This window comes from Ceratotherium simum, chromosome 6 (genome assembly GCF_057802395.1).
Source record: "Ceratotherium simum simum isolate JZ-2026a chromosome 6, ASM5780239v1, whole genome shotgun sequence".
Classification (NCBI taxonomy): Eukaryota; Metazoa; Chordata; class Mammalia; order Perissodactyla; family Rhinocerotidae; genus Ceratotherium; species Ceratotherium simum.
This window is the reverse complement of record NC_141905.1, coordinates 17,830,815-17,852,956: the sequence shown is the minus strand read 5'-3', so window position 1 is coordinate 17,852,956 and position 22,142 is coordinate 17,830,815.

Genomic DNA, 22,142 nt, shown 5'->3' with positions numbered 1-22,142 from the left:
TATCTGCCACCCTATGTGTTTTCTTCTTCCTTTCCAGATATCCAAGAAAAGCATTTAGTTTCTAGGATGATGTTTTTGAACTTTCCAGTTTTCTAGCGTGACCATGAGTCCCCATGGCAGGGAGTCTGATTGGAGTGTGCTAATAGACAATCGTGTACTTGTTCAAGTTCATTCCCCAAGAAGTGATTAATTTCTGCCTTATTGTTTAAATGCTGATGTGATCTTTTTATGTGTCTGTGGCTATTTTTAACCCTTATTAATAAATTAATACCTAACTTCCTTTTCTGTGCTACCTATAGAAGATTCTTTATCAAAAATCATTCTTGAAATGACTAGATCTTACAGCTGATAAAGTGTTGAGATTCTTTTTGTAAAGTCTCTTTCAAGAGAGGAGACTCAGTTCTTGGATTTCATTTTGGTTTTTTGCCCTTGGTTCCCCTTCCCTGAGAATATATTGGGCTCCTCATCACCAGAGACATAAATTGGAGGAATTTGTTATCTAAAATGGTAAAGCGAGAGGTCAATCAGCAACACTTAGCAAGTGCACATTCTATGCAAAAATTGTACTATTTTCCCATTAATGCAAATAGAAATGTCAAGAAAAATCCTGCTCTTCAAAATATCATAACTGAAGGGCATGGAAAATAGAGGAAACACAGAGAGAAAATTCAAATGTTTACAAAGGAACAAATAAACGTAACTTGTAGAGTGCAGCCCATGATTCTTTCTCTAAAGTTCTACTGAACTTATTTCTGTTCCATCTGATTTGGTGACTTAATGCATGCAATTTTATTTTTAATTGTTTTAAATCCAAAGACATGATCAGTACAATTCTTGAATGAGAACCTTGTCGGGGGCAGCCCGGTGGTGCAAGCGGTTAAGTGCGCACGCTCTGCTGCGGTGGCCCGGGGTTCGCCGGTTCAGATCCCTGGCATGCACCGACGCACTGCTTGTCAAGCCATGCTATGGCGGCGTCCCATATAAAGTGGAGGAAGATGGGCATGGATGTTAGCCCAGGGCCAGTCTTCCTCAGCAAAAAGAGGAGGATCGGCAGATGCTAGCTCAGGGCTGATCGTCCTCACACACACACACACACACAAAAGAACCTTGTCAGTGCTACTAAGGTATTCCCTAAGGCAGCTGGCAGAAGCACATGTAGACATATTCTTGATTGACTAATACTGTCTATTCAGTCTTAAAGCTAAGTCTTAATTATTGGCTTCAAAGGGAAGAATACAACCATGAAGATGAAGGTGAAGCATGAAGAGAGTTGGTAGGTCATACAAAGTGTTCCTCTTTTTTTTGTTCTCCTTAAGGAAATCTCCCACCTATCCTTCAAAATGCAGTTCAACTGTCACCTTCTCTGTGAAACCTTCCCAGATCCCCAAGCAAAGAACTTTTTTCACATCTCTGTTCTCGAATGCAACTCTGTTCTGGCTTGCTTAATCTTGCATTGAAATTATTTGCGCTCAGGTTGCTCCCCTTCAAAAGCAAAGACGATGTATTGTTCATCTTTATGGCCCTACAAGCTTAACACAAGTAGAACCTCACTAAAAGTCTTAAATTAAGGAATAAAATAGTACAAATTATTATTAGGGCTAGCTAACAGGTTTTATCCTCATATGACCAATTCTTCTTTCTGTAATCCTCAGTTACAGACTAAGCCTCTAACCCTAGTCACATTCCTTACCTTAGTCAAATGTTCAGTATGCAAGTCATCATTCATAAGAAATTGTGGACCTTTCACTGAGAATCTATCATCACTGCTGAAAAACTTCAACAACAAACAGACAACAACAATAACCACAAAACCTAACAACAACAGCAACAACAAAAATGCAAAGTGAATGTCCTAAGGACAGATCACTAGTGCCATCTTTGTAGAAGCAGAACATCAAGCCATATTATTTATTTAAACAGTCAAATAATGTCTTATAAGTCTGAGTGATCCTAGGTTCCTCAGTATTCCCCAACATATGTATAGATCATTCATGAAAATGTTAATACATCCTGCCCCCACTCACATACAGTGGACATCCCTTCTTTTCTCAAAGTTGCACGAGGCACTGCTTGAGGTCTCTAAATGCACTGCTCCCTCCCTTCACGCCCCTTGCTGATGTCCACATGTATGGGACCCTCGAGAGCCGCTTCCCACTGCACTGCTGTGGGGGCTCGTTTGGTGAGCGGTTGACTCACCAAAGGCCGGTCCTCTGAGACCACCAAGGGCAAACTCTTGTGGTGTCAAGACAAGGCCACATTCACTGCCACCTGCAAGGAGCTGCACCCAAGTGGAGAGAGTCTTCCTCCACCCTGCATGGACCATCTGGCCTTTGTCCTTGGCTCCACCAAGCACCTCAAGAAGACTCCTTGACTGCCTGCTCCCCTCTCTCCATAGGGCTCATGAAGTAACCCTCGTGGAGGGGGTCAGGGAGAGGCATGTTTCCTCTCTAGGTCTCACCTCTGCCAACGGGAACTCATGGACAACCCTCATCTTGACAAGACTGTTAATGCCAAAAATAGAAAAATAAAAAATAGATGTCTTTTGGCTGCTGTCATGTCTGAATCCAAGTGTAGTCTCCATAAGGACCTCTGTGACAAACAGAAAGCTTACTATGTCTTTACATTTAAATGTATGGGTTTGATATTCTTAGATATCATAACCTGTATGTAAGTAGCATCAAACTGGGCCTTCTGGCTCCGGCCTTGAGGCTGGTCTCCCAGCGGTGTAGCACCCAGAAGGAACACAAGCCAAACCTGAGAAGATCATTGAGAACTAATCTTTACCTAAGATTGCTTCATGAGGAGTGAAGAGAGTGTTATGTTGCACATCACCCAACAAGGCTTCCAGGAAATCCACTTTAGACATCTCTCCCTCTCCCATGTTGTCTTCCTCACAGAAGCATCTGTCTTCCCCAAAGTTTCTTGTCACTCTGGGGCTGGGGCTGGGGTAGATACCAACCAGCATAGAGTGGGCTCTCTCAACAGGCTTACGTGCTTTGGCATCAGCAAATTAGGAGCACGGAATTCCTCTTTTGAAAAAAATCTGTCCTCCTCTTAAAATAATTAATTTGTTCCCAGAAACCCCACTATTTAAGTGGAAAGCTGTTGATTTTTTTTTAAATCCTAAATTTCAGAAACATAAAGTATGGTGCGTTCTATTCCCATCCAAGATACCCCAACAATTTTCACATATAACAAATATATCTTAACACAAGTTTACAAACCAACCCTGGGTACCTGTCCTGGCACACTGTGGAAGGTTCCAGAGGGTGCTGCCGGTGTCCTGGTCCCAGGGTCTAAGCCTTCTGCCAGAGGAGAAAGATGGGGTCTACACAGAGTTCTTTCCTCGCAAGTACAATCTGCCACCAGATGCTTCTCATCATCCAAACCATGCCTGATGCAAGGATACATCCATTGTCCCAAGTCCTAAGTGGTGCTGGTTTGTTTCTAAGCATATTCCTCGAGTTCTAGGTCTAGTGAGGCACCCAGGACTTAGTGCTCAGGTATTCATTATCACCTCCATCACCCGGAAGTGAATCAGAGGCATCACATGTGATCCAAACCAGATGACTTTGGGGGTGGGGGCAGGGGAGGCACTGATTAAGGCTGGGAAACACACTTATTACCACCCACTAGGTCCTTATTTGTCAAGAATCTACCCTCATCAGGCTGAGTCATACATATGGCACTTTCCCCCCAGGTCTACACCGCCAATTTTGGTCCCAGTGTTCTTATTTGGTCTTGTTTTCTGAACACAGGCCCTGTCATCTCCATATAAATTAGTTCTTCCAGTGTCTAGAATTCACACGGCTTTTGGAGAAGTTTAAGTTTTTTAAGTAAATCCCAGCTACAAATTATTCCCACAGTGACGTGATGCAGCCATGGCTAATCTTCCACAGAAGTTCTAAACCTACGTGTTCCTATGCCCACCAGGGCAGCTCAGCGGTCTCAGCCAGGATAATGGGCAAGGGTCCCGAAGGGAGTCAAACACCTCTCCCCTCCCTATGAAGTATCTAAACTCTACTGAATTGTGCCTCCCTGGAATCTGGGCCAAATACTCATTTCCAGCCTGCAAACTTGTGAGGAATTTTTCTTAGTCTTTCTTAATCAGAGAGTGACAGATCCATGCAAAGGTTTGGTTCCCATGTGTTATATGCAGAGACTCAGACTTAGCTCAGACTTAGCTTTTTCCCAAAAACGAATTCAGAACTCAGAGTAGTTTCCTCTACTTCTGTTCCATTTTGAGGAGGACCCCAAGGGTCAGTACAGATTGTGCGTGTTGTACCCCACGCCTCCACATCACCAGTCCAGTACCTTGGCAGTTGTGGTAAAATTACTCTCTTAACTCAATTTTAGGTTGGAATTTAAACCAAGGTGTGGCTGGGTACTGAGGCCCCAATTCCCAGTTGGCAGTCCACCAAACAAACAAAACCAACAGGCCCCTTTGCTCCTGCCTTGAAGGAAGCCTCAGCATGGCACAGTGTCCAGAAGACACAAATCCCAGCACCAGAGAATCACTGGAAAACAATATAGTTCTTTTCTGAAGGTTTCTTGGGGACGTGTAGAGCATGAGAATGTGGTGGGAGTTTACATCATACAACACATGGACAGACTTCTTGAAAATCTGTTTTAGACATCTCTCTTTGCTCAAGTATCGCTTCTCATAAGGACTGCCCCCAGCTCCTGCTGTCTTGTGCCTCCAGACATTCCCAAGTCTCCTCACTGTTTTCTCACACCCCTCTCACTTTGGCCAACCTTCTCTCGGACCTCCAGATCCTTCAAGTTATTATTATTATTTGCTCCAGGAATCTGCTTTTTCAATTGAGACATAAGTGACATGGAACATTACTTTAGTTTCAAGTATGCAACATAATGATGCGATATTTGTGTGTATCAGGAATCTTGATGACCTTTCTTATGTGGACCAATTGGCCTTTCTTATTTTCTCCAAGCCTGTATCTCCTCCTCTGACACGATCAGGGGAAACAAGCCCCAGTGGGTGAGCAGGGAGACAGTGGGTTCTCCTCTGAAAGACTGGTTGGGGGAGGGGATGAGGCCACAAATGATCAGCACATCTATCCTGGTCACACTCGGTTAAACTGCACTTCAAATGCCCAGTTGAGGGCTTGTAAAAGGGCTCCCAGCTTTTCTTTCCTATGGGCTGTCAGTCTCCCCGGCTCTGTTTAGCTGATGAGAAAGACCATTTCCCCCACTGACGAGAGAGAGCTTCCCAAGCACTGGTACACTTAACAGCCCTCAGCTTGCTTTCTGCCTCACACATTTCCTGCAGACAAAGGATGTAATTAAGCGTTTCGGTTGAGAGAAGGACTCTCAAAACTTCCTTTCTCCTTTCCACAGGGACGTAAACAGGGGTAGAGGCATCAGAAACAGTGTTCCCTGAGAAGTGGAATGGATAATGTCACATGGGAGTTGAAAACAATGTTTACAGTCACTAGGTCAGAGTCGAGGTAAGAAACTGCGAGAATGTGGCGTTCTGTACGGCAGTTTGAGTGCAGCTGGGGTGCCGGAGGGGCCCTTATATAAGGGCCTGTTGGGATTCATTCGAGACATCTTCATGGAGGTGTGTTTTGATCAGTATTTCAAAGAAAGCAAGGTCGTGTTTTTAAAGAAAGAGGTAGCAGCAGGTTTCAGGATAGATGCAGCCCCACAGGAACACCTGAGGTGAAATCTCTGCACCTTGCAGAATGACTGACATTCGGCAGGTGTAGGGAGATGATCACTAAGGGGATGACTAGTACCTGGGATTACACGTGGTGTGCAAAGCGTTCACAGCTGCTCCTGGAGCTGACCAAGTCACACGAGGCAAACGAGAACAACCGGGTACGGGGACAAGTGAAGAGACATTGGAGGAAAGACTTGATAACTGTTACTGGGTCCACTCCAGTGTCAAAGGAGCTTCTAAGTTAGACATATTACCTGTTTATTTCATCTCAGAGGGATAGAGACACTTTCTTGCCCTAGTATGTAACCACTGAATTCTTAATTTTCTGGATTTCAAGACAAGAATTTGAAAAAGGAATAATGTTTAAGATGAAAATAAGAAAGATGGAAGAGAGTGGAAGACTGCTGAGGGTGGTGGGGTTGGGTTCAGCGGGGAGTAGAGTATGGTGGGGTGATATGAACCATTTAGAAACTCAATATTACAGCGAAGTGCTTACAAGCATCCTCCTGGCTCTGTCTAGAATTTTAGTGTTAGCGCCATATGATATAATTACTTCTTTATAAAGAAATAATTTATAAATAAGAATAGAGTATTGATTTAGATCATTTTTGTCAGTCTTTGCTTCCTTTGTCATATTCTAATATTTGGAATATTTCAAGTATTGATAAGGTGATTGTTAATATTCACAGTTCATTCCATGTAATAATTTTAGATGTAATTATAAAGGATCGTGGGATTGCCTGTGGGTAAGGAAGAAGAAAAGTAAAGGCTATGCTGTATGTTAGAATAGGATGTGTGTGTGTGTCTGTGTAGTTTGTAAATGCACACACAAGTCAGCTGATGTGCAGCCAATTTTCAAGGAGAAATTTTACTGCTATGGTTGGAGTTGTCAGTTACCGATTTTCCTTTTTTTCCTACTTTCTTATCCACTTACTGTCTAATGGGATAAAACTCTTTTCCTTTAATATGATATTCCTCCCCCTTACCTCATCCTTTATGCCAAATAGAGGAAAAAAATATATCTATATCTATCCCTTTATCTGTACCTATACCTATCCCTACCCCTATATCCATATCTATATCTATCCTTGCTAATACACCACACAATAAAAGTTTATTTTTCAAAGATGAGAATGCTACTTTTATCTTCTCACATTTCTAAAACATCATCCAAAACCAATAACCTTGCCCTACCTTACCTCTTTCAAAAAATTTGCCTTTTTATTGTTCATTCTTAAGAGCATGCCCAGAAAAGAGATAAGAAGAGAAAATCTGGAGCCGAGAGCTTCAGGCTCCAGATTAAAGTCGATGGGTCTGAATGGCAGTGTGGGAGTAAATCAAGACCCGCCAAAGGAGAAAAGCAAAGGCTACTTATTCAGAGCTGGCTTCAGCAAAGGGGTCAGCCACCGTCACTTGGGTTTTGGCAGAGACTCAAAGGCAGGCAGAGGAGTGGGAAAGTTTTGTAGTGGAAAAAAGAAAGATTCCAGGTATGCTCTGATTGGAGGCTGTTGGTCTGGGGAAGCTGGAGGTGGGCTAACTAGGAGTGGGGCATCCTATGTGATTGGATAAGGGACCATATTTGGCTTTCTCTCATTGGTCTTAAATTGGAAGTTGGAACAAAAATTAAGGAAGCTGTCAGTTATTAATCAAGTTCTGGCCATTTGGGTCTGATTGTTATAGGAGTTATTATTTGGCTCCCTGGATGTTACTAAAGACCACAGTCTGACTTCCTTCAAGCTAGATTTAGGGGAGGCTGGCTTCCTAGGCTGTTTATTGTACACAGGGTTGGTTTCCCGGGCAGGTTGCTGCAGGTTTTGGGTCAGAGTTTTACTTTTCGTGCATAGTCTGGCCATTGTCCATTTGCACATCCCGTCTCTCAGCAGTGTTGCAAGAAGCTGGAGGTAGAACTAGGCTCTAAAGCCAGCAACAGAGAGAGCTCAAGTTTCTGAAAGCACAGAAGCTTAGACTGGATTATTTGTCAATTTACATCGCCTCATGTGTCAGCAACCAAAGCGGCATTGAGGCTTGAGGATTGGGATCAAGCCCTCCCTCTGACTCGCCCATCCCTGGCAATAGCTGGTGATGTTGTTGGGGGGGACTGTTTTCTCTGACCCCCACCCCCACACCTGGCCTGTGTAGCTTCTGAGCCACTGTAGTGCTCAGCAAGGTAGAGAGAGCACTGCCCTCCTTGGGGCTGTAATTGTTCTGTAATGTATTCAGAAGGAAGGCACTGTGTACTCACAAGGCCAGGCAGAAGCGTTTGCAAAATATCTGCAGACCATGAGCATGTTAACTGTGGCTCCCAAGCTTCCTTCCATCGGAATGAGGTTGGCCTGACAGTCCAACTCCCTGAAAAGAAGGCAGCAAGCTGGGGAAGCTGTTTTTCTTCTTCATTTCTTGATTTGATCTGGCCTACATCTTCTCTCTTCTATGTCAAACTCTGGGGTTCCAAGGTTTTGAAAAACCAAAGAAAAGACTCTCTTGGTGCTAAAGACTGCGTATCTGATCAGATGGCTAATTAAAGCACAATTGCAAAGCAATTGATTTAAAGATTTATTTAATAAAAGACTGACTGAAAAATGAAGTGAATAAATGATCAAGTGAAAAACCCGTCTTTGATTTCACTGCCTCCAGGAAACGTGCCACACAGCCCTGGTCTGATTGTGCTCCATGGTCCCACTGGCTCCCACACCTTGGGTGAAAGGCCTATCTGGTGATTGGCAGTGAGGTCCCTATCACTCTCCTCCTTTACTTTGTGAGCAACTTGAGGGCAAGGACCAACTTGTATCTCTGCATCCCCAGCACCCATCGCTGGACCTGAACAGAGCTGGGACTGGTTTGACATTCACTGAAGGAATACATTAGTGAACATGAAGATGCCACAAGTAAAAGGTTGGTGATTTGGGAATATTGAAGAGAGTGCTCCTAGTATCATCATTCCTGTCTTCTTTGCCTTCAAGGATTAGCCAAACGTTTTTTAAAATTTTGTTCCAATGTGCATGAATAGTTCATAAAAGGTTACCAAATGATATAATATTACCTGATCCTTGTGAGGTAGTTGGATCTGAGCACAGGAGCAGGCTATGCTGATAGATTCAAGCAAACAGAATTTGTGCCCAGTGAAGTTCCCACATGAAGAAGTGGTCGTCAAGTCAAGAGATGTTCGGATGGTGTGGGTGAGAAGAAGGGTTTCTAGCTGAGCCATCACGGTGCCATCTGAGGGAATAGTGATCAAAGGTCGTGCGGAGTGGGAGATAAGGACAGCCTTGGACGTGGTGAATTGGAAGTGCCTATCAGACATCTAAGTGGGGCTCAGGAGAAAGGTTTGACCTGGAAATATGGATTTGGGAGTCAGTACACAGAAATGGTCATTGAAATCTCAGAGTGAATGCTTCCGTCCAGGTGCCGTGAACAGGAGTGGAGAAAGAAGAGCAGAAAGACTAGAACTGTGCCCTGAGACACATCCAAGTAAGGGACAAGAAAAGGAACCTGCCACAAATATGGCGAAGTATCCAGCAGAGTAGGCAGAACCAAGAGTAGGAAACCAGGAGACAAAATGTTTAGAGATTGTGAAGAAAAAAACCTTGGAATTGTGATTGTCCCCAAACAAAAACATCAGAGGTCAATCCTGACCTTTCTGAAGAGTTACTTATATAGATTGTTGTTTTCTGCAGAAAGAGAAAGAAATGAATGTCTTTGATTTCTAAGCCAGAGGACTTTTCCAAAAGCCCAGTTGACTGAACAATATAGAGGATAGTTTAAAAACTACAGACAGGCATACACAAGTTTTCTTTGCTTGCAAAATAATAATAAATAATAACAATAGCAATCACCTACACTTCTAAGATAACCTGTCAGTGAAATAAGATCCTGTTTCTTTTTAAGCCAAAGACAATAGTACAATAACTTTCACTATTTCTATAAAACACGTGATCAATCCAGACATTTTGTAAGATCCCAGTGGCTCATAATGACACCCACATTGCCTATAAAAATTGTGTTTCCTCAGTTCAGTTCAGAGACTGAACCATATTTGCCTGGAAAAAAGGCTCTCCTAGAGTAAAGCCTGTGGACTGATATTACCTATTCTGTGACAAAATGGCCATCTAGGAGAGAGGCGACAGACAGTACTGGTGGAGGCGGAGAGTCTTCTCCTGTGGCAGGAGGCAAGGAGGAAAGTACAGGAGAGGGTCCAGATAAGACTGTTGGTTTGGTAGTAAGAAGTTCAGGAGTTTTTTTTCTGATAGCTTCTATTCTCTCTGAAGTAGAAGGTGAGGGAATTTCCTGAAAGTGAGAATGGGGATGAGTGTATGAAGATTTGAATTTTTTGTTTTGTTTTTTGTCTTTTTGGTGGAGAATAGAAGAGAAAGTTGACTAGGGAATAATAGGATCTCCATGTAGTTAATTGGGAGTGGCACCAGCCTTAGAATTTTCTTTTCAAAACAAAGCTATTCTAATTCCTTCCATCTGAAAGATGTGAGTTTAATCTCCCTTTCTTGCAAATAATATTCACGTGTGCTTTTATTTGTTTAAGAATAGCCCCAGCCAAGGCACCTGTGGCTTAAAGGAGCTGGCTTCTTTCTGATGGTTCATGAGGCTTCTCTTATTTTGAGCACCTACCCCAACGTGTGGACAATCCATTGTACCGCACAGCCTGGTGCCTCTCCTCTTGCAACAAGTCCCAAGAGCTCATAATCCCATCGATCATGCATACAATCTGTAACCCACAAACAATATGCCAACTGCCCCTTTCATCTTTGGGGGCCAACATTTACTGTCATGATTTCCCTTCTCTGTATTCATATGGTCTGCTACTGGTCTTGTGTACAGTACCCCGAATGAACTGTTAATGCATCAGGAGGATTCCATTCTGAGCTCTCATTTGCTACTCCAAAATCCCGATCACTTCACCTTAATTCCTTTCTCAAAGACGCTCAGTGTTCCTGTGGCCTCACACAATGGTCTGCTGGCTGGCTTCAGTCTGGGATCACAGTGCTAATGTCTGTGTTCTCTGATCGTCTGTGACCCAGGGAATCATTCAAATGTGACAGGTCTTGTCCATGGCCACCCTTCTCCTTTTATTTTAAGGACTCTCTGTAGAGCTCACCTCCCACATATTATTGCTTGAATTAAAATCAATAATCATCAGCTGCTTTTCACTTTGTTAAAAAGTCCACTATACCCAAAAGCAGAGAATATCACCATATCACCTGAAGACATAACCCAGCTCTCTTCAATACCACCCATCCTGTTAGCTACTGACCAGGAATCGATGACTTTGACCCACCATAGATTTTCCCTTGGTGTCTTTGTTTTGGGCCTGCTCAGAAGAAAGAAGGGCATTCTTACTTAAAATAGTATACTCCAGCCTCCAATGACCGCCAGGTTGTCACCTTCATTGATCGCCAGGTTCCTCCTTCTCCAATGAGAGACTGAAGTGTTTGGTGCAAATTGGGCACATAGGAAACAACAACAGCAACCACTGCCACAAAAACAACAACCAATAAGGATAAAATGCTTATATGTTTGTTTAAGTATATTGTTTCCCTTTGTTCATTCATTAAATAAACACTTATCAAGGGGCCAGCCCCATGGCCTAGTGGTTAAGTTCGGCGCACTCCGCTTTGGGGGCCGGGTTCAGTTCCTGAGCGTGGACCTATACCACTCGTCGGTGGCGATGCTGTGGCGGCGACCAACGTACAAAATAGAGGAAGACTGGCAACAGATGTTAGCTCAGGGCAAATCTTCCTCAACAGAAAAATAAAATAAAAGAAACACCTATCAAGCCTGCTTTGGCACTGTGCAACAAGGGGAGGAAGATGAATGAGACGTGGTCTGTTCCTCAAGTTGCTCCCAATCTCAAGGAGGGGATGCCATCTTGACTCTGTCTGTGCCATCTGTCGAGTCCAGAGTAGCACAGTCATCCTTTGCTTGAGAGTGACAGGGACAGCATCACAATGTAGGGATTGGGGGACTGAGCTTGGCCGTGAAGAATGAAGAGGAGTTTGGGACAAAGGGAAGGACCTGGGGAACAGCATGGACTCCCAGGGCATTGGACAGTGCAGAGGGAGGCACAAGAGTGAAGGGCCAGGAGATGAGGCAGGCGAGGTGAGGCTTACATTTTTTAGTGGCTTAAACTTCCTGCTAAGGAATTTGTTATTTTACGTAAACAAATAAATACCACTTAAATATTTTCAAAGCAGAAAGTGATCAAATTAGACTTGTGTTGATGATGTCACGGTTCCCTTATGTTTTCCTGGTGTTGTTTATGTACTTTAGCGCTGCCTGCATTACATCTTAAATCACTTGGCAGCAGGAGCTGGATATGTGCGACTTGATTTATACAGGGCTCAGTACCATGTCAAGCACTGATGTTTGCTTTATTAGTGTCCTTTGATGATTACTTCTGGAACTAGATGATCTCTAAGATTCTTTTCAGCTCTGAAATTCTGTAAGTCTAAGAGATTAACTCTTCACTACTCTATTAGTCAGGGTTCTCCAGAAAAACAGAACCAATAGGAGAGATAGTTAGATGATAGATAAATAGATATATATAGAGAGAGATGATAGAGTGAGATAAAGGTAGATAGAAATAGATATTGACTGATTGATTGATTGATAGATAAAGGTATATAGATGTTGATAGAGATAGATATAGATCTTGATAGATGATAGATAGATAAAAAATAAAGAGATTTATTTTAAGGATTTGGCTCATGGGATTGTGGATGCTAAGATGTCCAAAATCTGTAGGGTGGGCCAGCAGGCTAGAGACCCCAAGAAGAGATGATGCTGCGGTTCAAGTCTGAAGGCCATCTGCTGACAGAAATCCTTCTTGCTCAGGGATGTCAGTCTTTTCTTCTATTCAAATGTTTAACTGATTGGATAAAGCCTACTCACATTATGGAAGGCAATCTGCTTTACTCAGTCTGCCAATCTAAATGTTAATCTCAGCCAAAAACACCCTCCCAGAAACACCTAGAATAATGTTTGACCAAATATCTGGGCACCGTTGCCCAGCCAAGATGACATGTAAAATTAATGATCACAAGTAACTGTGAAGAACAGCAATACTATGCTGATTTTATTTTATGTAAAAAAAAAAAAAACCACAAATATATTTTGAGGTTTAACTGGAGACTTTGGTAGTATATTGCTCATGTCTTTAATATTGTAGATGAGTGAAATACATAATTGTGGGTATTTTTAATGATACTGAATTTCTTGAGGGAATAAAACCTTACATTTCTTTCGTGTTGACTTCTTCCACCAGGCTGCACTCAGAGTTCCAAACACTGAATGATGATCATAGCACTGCTGTCCTTGCCATTCTGAAAACCATTCAAAGAACAGGCAGTATCAACTGCAAATGCATAGAACTTGCACTTTAAAATGGCGTCTAACTGGTGAGACTTTTGCGGCCTCTCTCATAAACACACTAAAATGTTTGTAAAAATAGAGAACAAGCTAGCATTTTTATTTTAATTTTTTAATTTTTTTTTTTGTGAGGAAGATCAGCCCTGAGCTAACACCCATGCCAATCCTCCTCTTTTTGCTGAGGAAGACTGGCCCTGGGCTAACATCTGTGCCCATCTTCCTCCACTTTATGTGGGACACCACCACAGTATGACCCGACAAGCAGTGCATTGGTGCGCGCCCAGGATCCGAACCCGGGCCGCCAGCAGCAGAGCGCGAGCACTTAACCTCTACCCCACGGGGCCGGCCCCGCTAGCATTTTTATTAATCCTGAAATTTAATACTTATACTCAAGCTATTGCCCTTGTATTTAGTGCTGCCATTGTATTTGATGCAGCCAGATAAAGATCTTTATCTTAATCTAATAGTCAACATAAATTTGTACTCAAAGACAAATTTATATCCTTAAATGCTTTCATTATTTAAAAAAGCAAACAAAGAATGAGTGATAATGACAGAATGAGTGAACTACCCATTCTATCCAAAATAATAGGCAAAGAACATAAACATGAGGATGGTGGGGGAAAAAAAACTTGTCAATACCTTTGTATGATGAGAAATCAATTCATTTGCAAACTAAAGTAGCAAAATTGAAAACTAAATTCAAGAGCTGGTACTTTGGGTAAAAAAATCAATATTTCAGAAAAATTATGGAAAATTTAATTTTAACTGAAGAAAAAGATAATTTAACAGAATTAAGAATAAGAAATAAGATGTAACTGTATGATCATTAAAAATGTTTAAGAATATATTATTCTAATAAATTAAAAACTTTTAGGAAAATGAATATATTCTTCAAAATATGAATTAGTAAAATTAACTCAAAGCTGAAAATCTAAGCAGAGAAAAGTCTATGAAAGATTTGAGGAAAAAGCTAAGTAAATTTATTTTTTCTCTGCTAGTCTTTTTGGTATTGGACTTCACTGTGTTTAATGATTTTATGTATACTATTGAGTCTCTGTGGTTTATTCAGCACGCAGAATTCACGAGTTTAATTTGATTTCAGGGACCCATTGTGGAAGCTGTGTTCATGAAACAGTTTGGAAAATTCTGCTATAGGTAAATTTTACTATGACTATAGATAGGGTGATCATAAACAAAATGCTAGGAAAATAAATTCAATAGTACATTAAAAGAATTCAAGGATAGTTTAATATTAGGCAATCTATAAAATCATCGCTTCAATTGGTCCAACAAAAAGTCATATGATAACCTCAATATATTGTCTAAAAGTGAGTAAAGTATAACACTTATTCAAGATTTTTTAAAGTTTTTAGGAAATTAGGTATATTATGACATGTTTTTCCTGTGATAAAGATCTTTATCTTAATCCAATAGTCAACATCATACTTCACAGTGAAATACTAGAATCATTTCTATTAAGATCAGGAGTAAGGTGAGAATACTTTTTAGGATCATCATTATTTAATACTGTTTGAGAAGTTCTGGTCAATGAAATTGTGTATGAAATAGAAATGAGTAACTCCGAAAATAAAGAAGAAAAATTTAATTTTCTTACAGTTTATGTGACAATATATCTAAAAAACAGGAAGCTAATTGAAAATTGCTTATAAGCATTAAATGAGTTAGTTGAAAGGGCAAGACACAAGATAAATATATAAGCATCAATAGTTTTTCTTTACGTTAGTAATAAATAACTAAATGGCATAATGGAACTTTATTTCTTTTATCAAAGCAATGATTAAAAAATTCATAATATATCTGGGAATGATCTGAAAAAGAATCTTTTTTTTTTAAAAAAAATTCCTATCTCACTTATAGGTGGAATCTAAAAACAAACAAATAAACTCAGATAGAACAGATTGGTGGTTGCCAGAGCTGAGAGGTGGAGGGTGGGCAAAATGGGGTGAAAGGGGTCAAAAGGCACAAACTTGCAGTTATAAAATAAGTAAGTCCTGGGGATGTAATGTACAGCATAGTGACTACAGTTAATAATACTGTATTGTATATTTGAAAGTTACTAAGAGAGTAGATCTTAAAAGTTCTCATCACAAGAAGAAAAAACGCGTAATTGTGTGGTGACGGATGTTAACTAGACTTATTTTGTTGATCATTTCACAGTACACACAAATAGCAAATCATTGTGTTGTACACCTGATACTAATATAATGGTATATGCCAATTATATCTCAATAAAAAAATTCCTGAAAGCTATAAAAGAAATTTTGAGTAATTTCCCCCTTTATATATAAAAAGCTTTTGTAAACCAATAAGAAAAACATTCACACCCCAGTAGAAAAACTGGGCAAAAGTCATAAAAGAAAGAATTTATCAAAGAAATACAAATGGTCAATAAACATAATAAAAATGCTTAACCTATTAATCAGAAAAAATAAAAATAAAAACACAATGCCTATCAAATTGCTAACAGTTTAGATAATTTAAATCATAATAGTCAATATTGGTGAAGATAAAGTGAGAGGAGCATTCTATTATACTGCCAGTGGAATTATAAATTGGGACGATTTCTCAGAAAAGAATTTGGCAATATAAGTTAAGAACCTTCAAAATGTTCCTAACCTTCGATCAATAATACCGCTTCTAGCAATCTATCCTAAAAAAATAGTGAGGGATGAAACCAAAGAGTTATGCACAAAGTTTTAACTGTAGTATTTATGACAGGGTAAACTAGGACCAACTGAATATACAACAATGGAGAAATTATAAAATAGGTTGCGGTACATCCAAAAATGAAATATTGTACTGTCATTACAATTATGTTTTTAGAGAATATCAAGGGAAATGGAAATTAATAATAATATAATTAAAATAGAAATTGCTATCTAAACCATATATGTAAATAATATGTAAACTGAAACTTTTTTCAAAAAGTGTATGTGTCATTAAAATGTTAAAACTCTTTAAACAGAACAGGAAATGAGGTTTTAAGTTATTTTAATTATATTCTTTATACTTGTCTGTACTTTGTAAATTTTTAGAATGAGCATGTAACACTTCTACTTAAGAATTATATTATAAATTTTTAGATTTTTTTTTTTATTTATTTTATTTTTTCCCCCCAAAGCCCCAGTGGATAGTTGTGTGTCGTAGCTGCACATCCTTCTAGTTGCTGTATGTGGGACTCGGCCTCAGGATGAACGGAGAAGTGGTGCCTCGATGCGCACCCGGGATCCGAACCCGGGCTGCCAGCATCGCAGCGCGCGCACTTAACCACCAAGCCACAGGGCCGGCCCTATAAATTTTTAAAATATTTATAATCTATCTAAAATGAAGCTGGGAATTAAAAAGATGGCTCTAATCGGTCAAAGAATTGAAAAATAAATACATGTAAAATGAAAAGGCAATAAAATGGGGGGAATTAGTTTTAAGACTGTTAAATATGTATATTGTGTATAAGAAAACAATGAAGAAACAACCAACGTGTTTCACTATAATTACAATATAAAAATATGTGATCAAAAATCTTTAATAAATTTATTAAAGTCTTGTGAAAAAATACCAAAATTGTATCAACATAAAAGCCTTTGAAGAGTTGACAGCCCACAAGGAATATAGTCATACTGTACTAAAATTATGAGGAATTATTCTTAATTAATAATCCTCTCTGACCTATTCTAGTCCTATCTATGTGTACTGTAACTCTAAAAGCCTGATTCAATCTTTCCAAATACATTCATCACTGTTGCTACTGAAGGGCAGAAATTCTCCATGCTGCTCATAATATCTCTCTCCTACGGGCTACAATTACAGATATGACAGAAAAAACAGTGGAAAATTTTTATCAAAACATAGCTTTGTAAAGCTTTATTTTTTTCTATATTTTTGCATGAGGTATGTTGCCGTGAGAGGTCTTTTCAGCAAGCGACCAATTTTAAGTATGATAGCTGTCTATTACATGTGTGTTTAGCATTAGAGGGTAAGCGTGTATGGACAAGGGATTGAGAACTAGCCCGGTAAAGAGCACACATCTCCCTGTCTGAGGCCTGATGAGATGAGAATCATAATGATTGGTATTTATCACAAATGGCTACTCACATTTTCTCCATTTGCTGTGTTTAGGCCAGCATATAGAATGAGTAATTCCAGCTATAGGCAGACCAAAATTGCTAAAATATTTTTCAATTTTATGTAAAATTTCTATTCACATATACAAAATCGCTTTAAATATTATAGACATTCAGTTCCACTCAACCTTGTTTAGGTGATGATCATTCTAATACTATTAAGAAGATTGAGGCACAACTCAAGTAAATGACTTGCCCTGCCCTTGAACAAAATAGCAATATGGGGAAAAAAAGAAATTATAAATAACATTTTCAGATGTCTTTAACTCAGTTTAGATGATGATAAAATGGTTGTCTCAGTCAGTATCTTTCCCATTGTCCTCTTGTAATCTACGCAAAAGCAACAGAGAGGAAAAAATTCCCACAAATTTCCTTTTCCACGACACTAAAACATGTCATTTACAGATTCAACAATACATCCAAGGATACAAATGGCTGACATTGGGCCAAATCTAGGCAGATAGAAATGAGGAGAAGAATTATGAAAAGCAGCAAGAGGATCCAGAGGAAAATGGCACATTGCATACAGAGATCAAAGATGAAAATAACAGCCACAGTCTCATCAGAAGCAAAAAAGGAGAGAAAACAAATGAGTGAATGAGCGCTCATCCTTAGAGTGCTCAAAATAAAAAGCAGTCAAGCTAAAATTCTATATCTAGTGGAAATATTTTGCAAAAATGAAGGTGAAATAAAAAATTCTCAATAAAATTTCCAGTAAACAAAAGCTGAACAAAGCTGAAGCTTTGCTTCATCAGATCCATGTTGAAGCAAATGCTACAGGAAGTAGTACTTCAGACTAAAAGGAAATGATGTCATGTGGGAACACAAAAAAAATCTGAGATGACTATATTAACAATCAAACAAAATAGTCTTCAAGAAAAGGAGCATTAGCAGAGATAAAAATTTCATACGGATAAAAGGATCAATCAATCATGAAAATGTAACAATTTAAAATGTATAAAAAATCCTAAAGAATCCACAAAAAAGAGGTAAAGCATGAATTCAGCAAAATTGCAGGATAGAAGATCAACACACAAAAATATGTTGCATTTCTATACACTAGCAATGAACAATCTGAAAATGAAATTAAGAAAACAATTCCATTCACAATAGCATCAAAAGAATAAAATACTCAGGAGTAAATTTAACCAAGGAGTGCAAGACTTGCACACTGAAAACCACAATTCATTCTTGGAAGAAATTAGTAAAACCTAAATAAATGGAAAAACATCCCGTGTTCATGAACTGAAAGACTTCATATTGTTGAGAACAGCAGTACTATCCAAAATGATCTACAGATTCAAAGCAATCCCAATCAAAATCCCAATGGCCTTTTTTGCATAAATGTGAAAGCTGATCCTAAAATTCATATGGAATTGCAAGTGATCCCAAATAGCCAAAAAATCTTGAAGACAAATGAACAAACAAACAAAGCTGGAAGACTCACAGGTCCCAATTTCAAAACCTACTATAAAGCTATAATAATTAAGATAGTGTGGCGCTGGTGTAAGGATGGACATATAGACCAATGTAATAGAATTGAGAGTCCAGAAATGAACCCATACATCTATGGTCAATTTATTTTCCACAAAGGTGCCAAGACCATCCAATGGAGAAGGAACATGTTGTCTCTTCAACAAATGGGCTGAGACAACTGAATATCCACATACAAAAGAATAAAGTTGGTCTCCTACCTCCTACCATATACAAAGATCAACTCCAAACAGGTGAAAGACCTAAATGTAAGAGCTAAAACCATAGAACTCTTACAAGAAAGTGTAAGGGTAAACATTTCATGACCTTGGGTTTGGTAATAGATTCTTAGAAATGATACCAAAAGCACAAGCCATGAAAGAAGAAATAGATAAATTGGATTTCACACAAATTACAAACTTTGCACCAAAGGACATTATCAAGAAAGTAAAAAATAGCCTACAGAATGGGAGGAATATTTCCAAATCATACATCTAATGAGGATTTAGTATCCAGATTGTATAAAGAGCTCTTAAAACTCAACAACAAAAAGACACACCACTTTATGCCCACTAGGATGACTAAAATAAAATAAAATAAAAATAAGTGTTGACAAGGATGTGGAGAAATTGGAACCCTCATACACTTTTTACATTACCTGGTGGTAATGTAAAATGGTGTAGCTAGAGTTTGGTAGTTTCTTAATATTTAACCATAAATTTGTCATGTGATCCAGCAATTCTTAGGTATCTATCCAAGAGAAAAGAAAACAAATATTCATACAAAGACTTACACACAAATGGTCTTAGCATCTTCTTCAAAGACAGCGATGGAGAGATAGCGCGTGCAAGGCTGCTAGCTACACGGAGGCTTAGGTACCATAATGTAATCACGGGAGCACCATTCCAGTACCTTTGCCGTATTACGTGTATTCTATTTGTAGTTAGAAGCAAGTTGCAGGCTCCGCCCACATGCAAGGGAAGAGGGTTATTCAAGGATGTGAACACCAGAAGGTGAAGGCTGGATCATTAGGGGTCACCTTTGTGTCTATCTGCCGGTTTCCTTCTCAGAAAAATATTCCCTTATTATCCCTTCACTCCCATTCCTATCAGTCTGATTGTTTTTTCTCCATAGTACTTACCAGTCACTACTTGACATTACTGTACATATTTATTTGCTCATTCTCTTTCTCCCCACATTCCATGGGACAAGGACCTTTTCAGTTTACTATTGTATTCCCAACACCTATAAAATTGCCTGACATGTGATAGGTTCTTAATAGTTGTGAATGAATGAATGAATGAATGCAGGTAAGATATTTTTAAAAGAAGAATGGCGTTGTGTAAACTCTATTCAGGGAAGATTGATTTGGCTACATGGGTAGGAAAGAAGGCAGGGAGATCAGTCAGTGGCCATTGCAACAGTCCAAGTGCCAAGAGCCAGGGGTCTGAAGTGAGCAGGAGCCCAGGGAAAGGCAGTGGACCAGAGACATAGTGAGAGAAACAGTTTCATGGGTGAGTGCATGAAGAGAGGTGGGGAGATGCACCAGGAGGGGTGGGCAGGTCTAGGGCTCTGAGAGTGTCTCAGAATACTCCCTCCTCTTCCCCATTTCCCAAGGCACAGCAGCTGGCTGGGCTGCCTGCCACGCTCTGTTGCAGCAAGAAGGAAACTGGTCGTGGTAGGTGAGGGCCCTCATGCCACACTGGAAAATTCTGGCCACATTCTGCCCCTGTGAAGACAGTGTGGGTCTGTGACATGTGAGGGAATTGCATCCTTTTACAGGGGAGAGCATCTCATGCAGACAGAACCTCTCTCAAAGTAAATCTTGACCGATGCCTGCAGCCACCTAGAGAGAAGTGCAGCTTAATTAAGGCATCAGACCCCCCAGACCGGTGGCAGGGATGAAGTCACGGTTCAGCAGCCTGTATGCAGTCAACAGTCAGCGTTTGTCAGATTTACAGAAGAGGGCAGAAAGCTCCATAATTTTATTAGCAAGGCTTAATTTTGTACGAATGGACACATAGTGACCCCATGGTTTGAAACCATGGTGGTGACCAGCACTCAAAAACCTTAAAGCTGTTTGGGGCCACTTCCTCATGAAACCTAACCCTGCCCAGAGAAGTGGGTAAACATGCCCTAGAGTACTGGGCTGGCAGAGAGAAAATAGGGACCAGGGGAGGGTGGTAAGGGCCTAGTACAGCTCTAAGACTCTGCCATTCAAAGGCCTACATTGCCTGGGACTCAGACACTCTGAGCCTTGTGATCCTCTCACATGGTGACTGTCATGTCCCCACATTACCCAGCAATGAGACGACAGAACAAAGTGCTATTAAACGTTGGAACAGCTTTTCTGCAAGAAAATTCAGGGCACTTTAAGGGGTATGAGCCCATACGCAAGGGCTTACTGTACCTGCCTCTTTACCTGTAGTTAAAGGCAGGCGTGTGAATAAGATGAGGCTCCTCCTAGAAGACAGTGTAATGCAGTGGTAAAAAGGATGAGATTTTTGGAGTCAGCCTACCTGGGTTTGAATCTCAGCTCTGCTATTGATTAGTTGCATGACCTTGGACAAGTTGCTTATTTCCCTGTGCCTCGGTGATTTTTTTAAAATTCAAAATGGGGGTGATAATAATAATAATCACAACTTCATGGAGTTTTTGTGAGGATTGAGTGCTTACAAAGACCCTATGTACCTCCTTAAGAACAATTTGTAAGTGCTGAGAACGACGTCTGGAACATGTAAAAACAACAAATTTTAGCTGTTTTATTAAGAGTCTAAGTCACTGTAAATATTCCAGAATTGAAGAGAAAAAGCTGAATTAGGCACTGTACTAACCTCACAGCATTCACACAAAATTGTAGGGGAGAGAGTCTATGTATTGTGTACTCCTTCCTGGACCCTTAAAAATAGATGCAGATCGTACACACAGGGGATCGAGGAGACCCAAAAACCCAGTCTTGGCCAGAGCTACGGGTCCTGACAAAGTCATCCTCGCTCTTCCCTTCCTGTCTGCTGAGACCATCCTAGGCTTGGCTCTGCAGTATCCCTCCTGCTGCAGCCTTTGCTCTCATATTCTCTTTGGACATGCCCCTCTGATTTACTGGTCTTTGCTTCTTGGGGGTTGACTTATGGGCTTCTGCTGCTCCACACATCATAGTGTCAGGTGAGACCTGCTTGCACCCCAAGGGACAGAGAATGCAGCCAGCCTCCCTCTGATGGGGGAGGGATTGGACACATAGAGGCTTGAGACATTTTTCATGTCGTGAAGAAGCTGAAAGCCAGCTTCCTGTTGCCTTCCATTTTTAAGATATTGAAAGGCAACCCAATATATTTTAATAAAAGGGAGGATATATTAAACAGTTTTAGAATGATTACTCTAGAGAAGGTACATACAGTGTTTGTAAGCCTAAATGTTTGAAAGTATGCATTATTAATTATTTCAATCCTCTATTTTCTCATCCATAT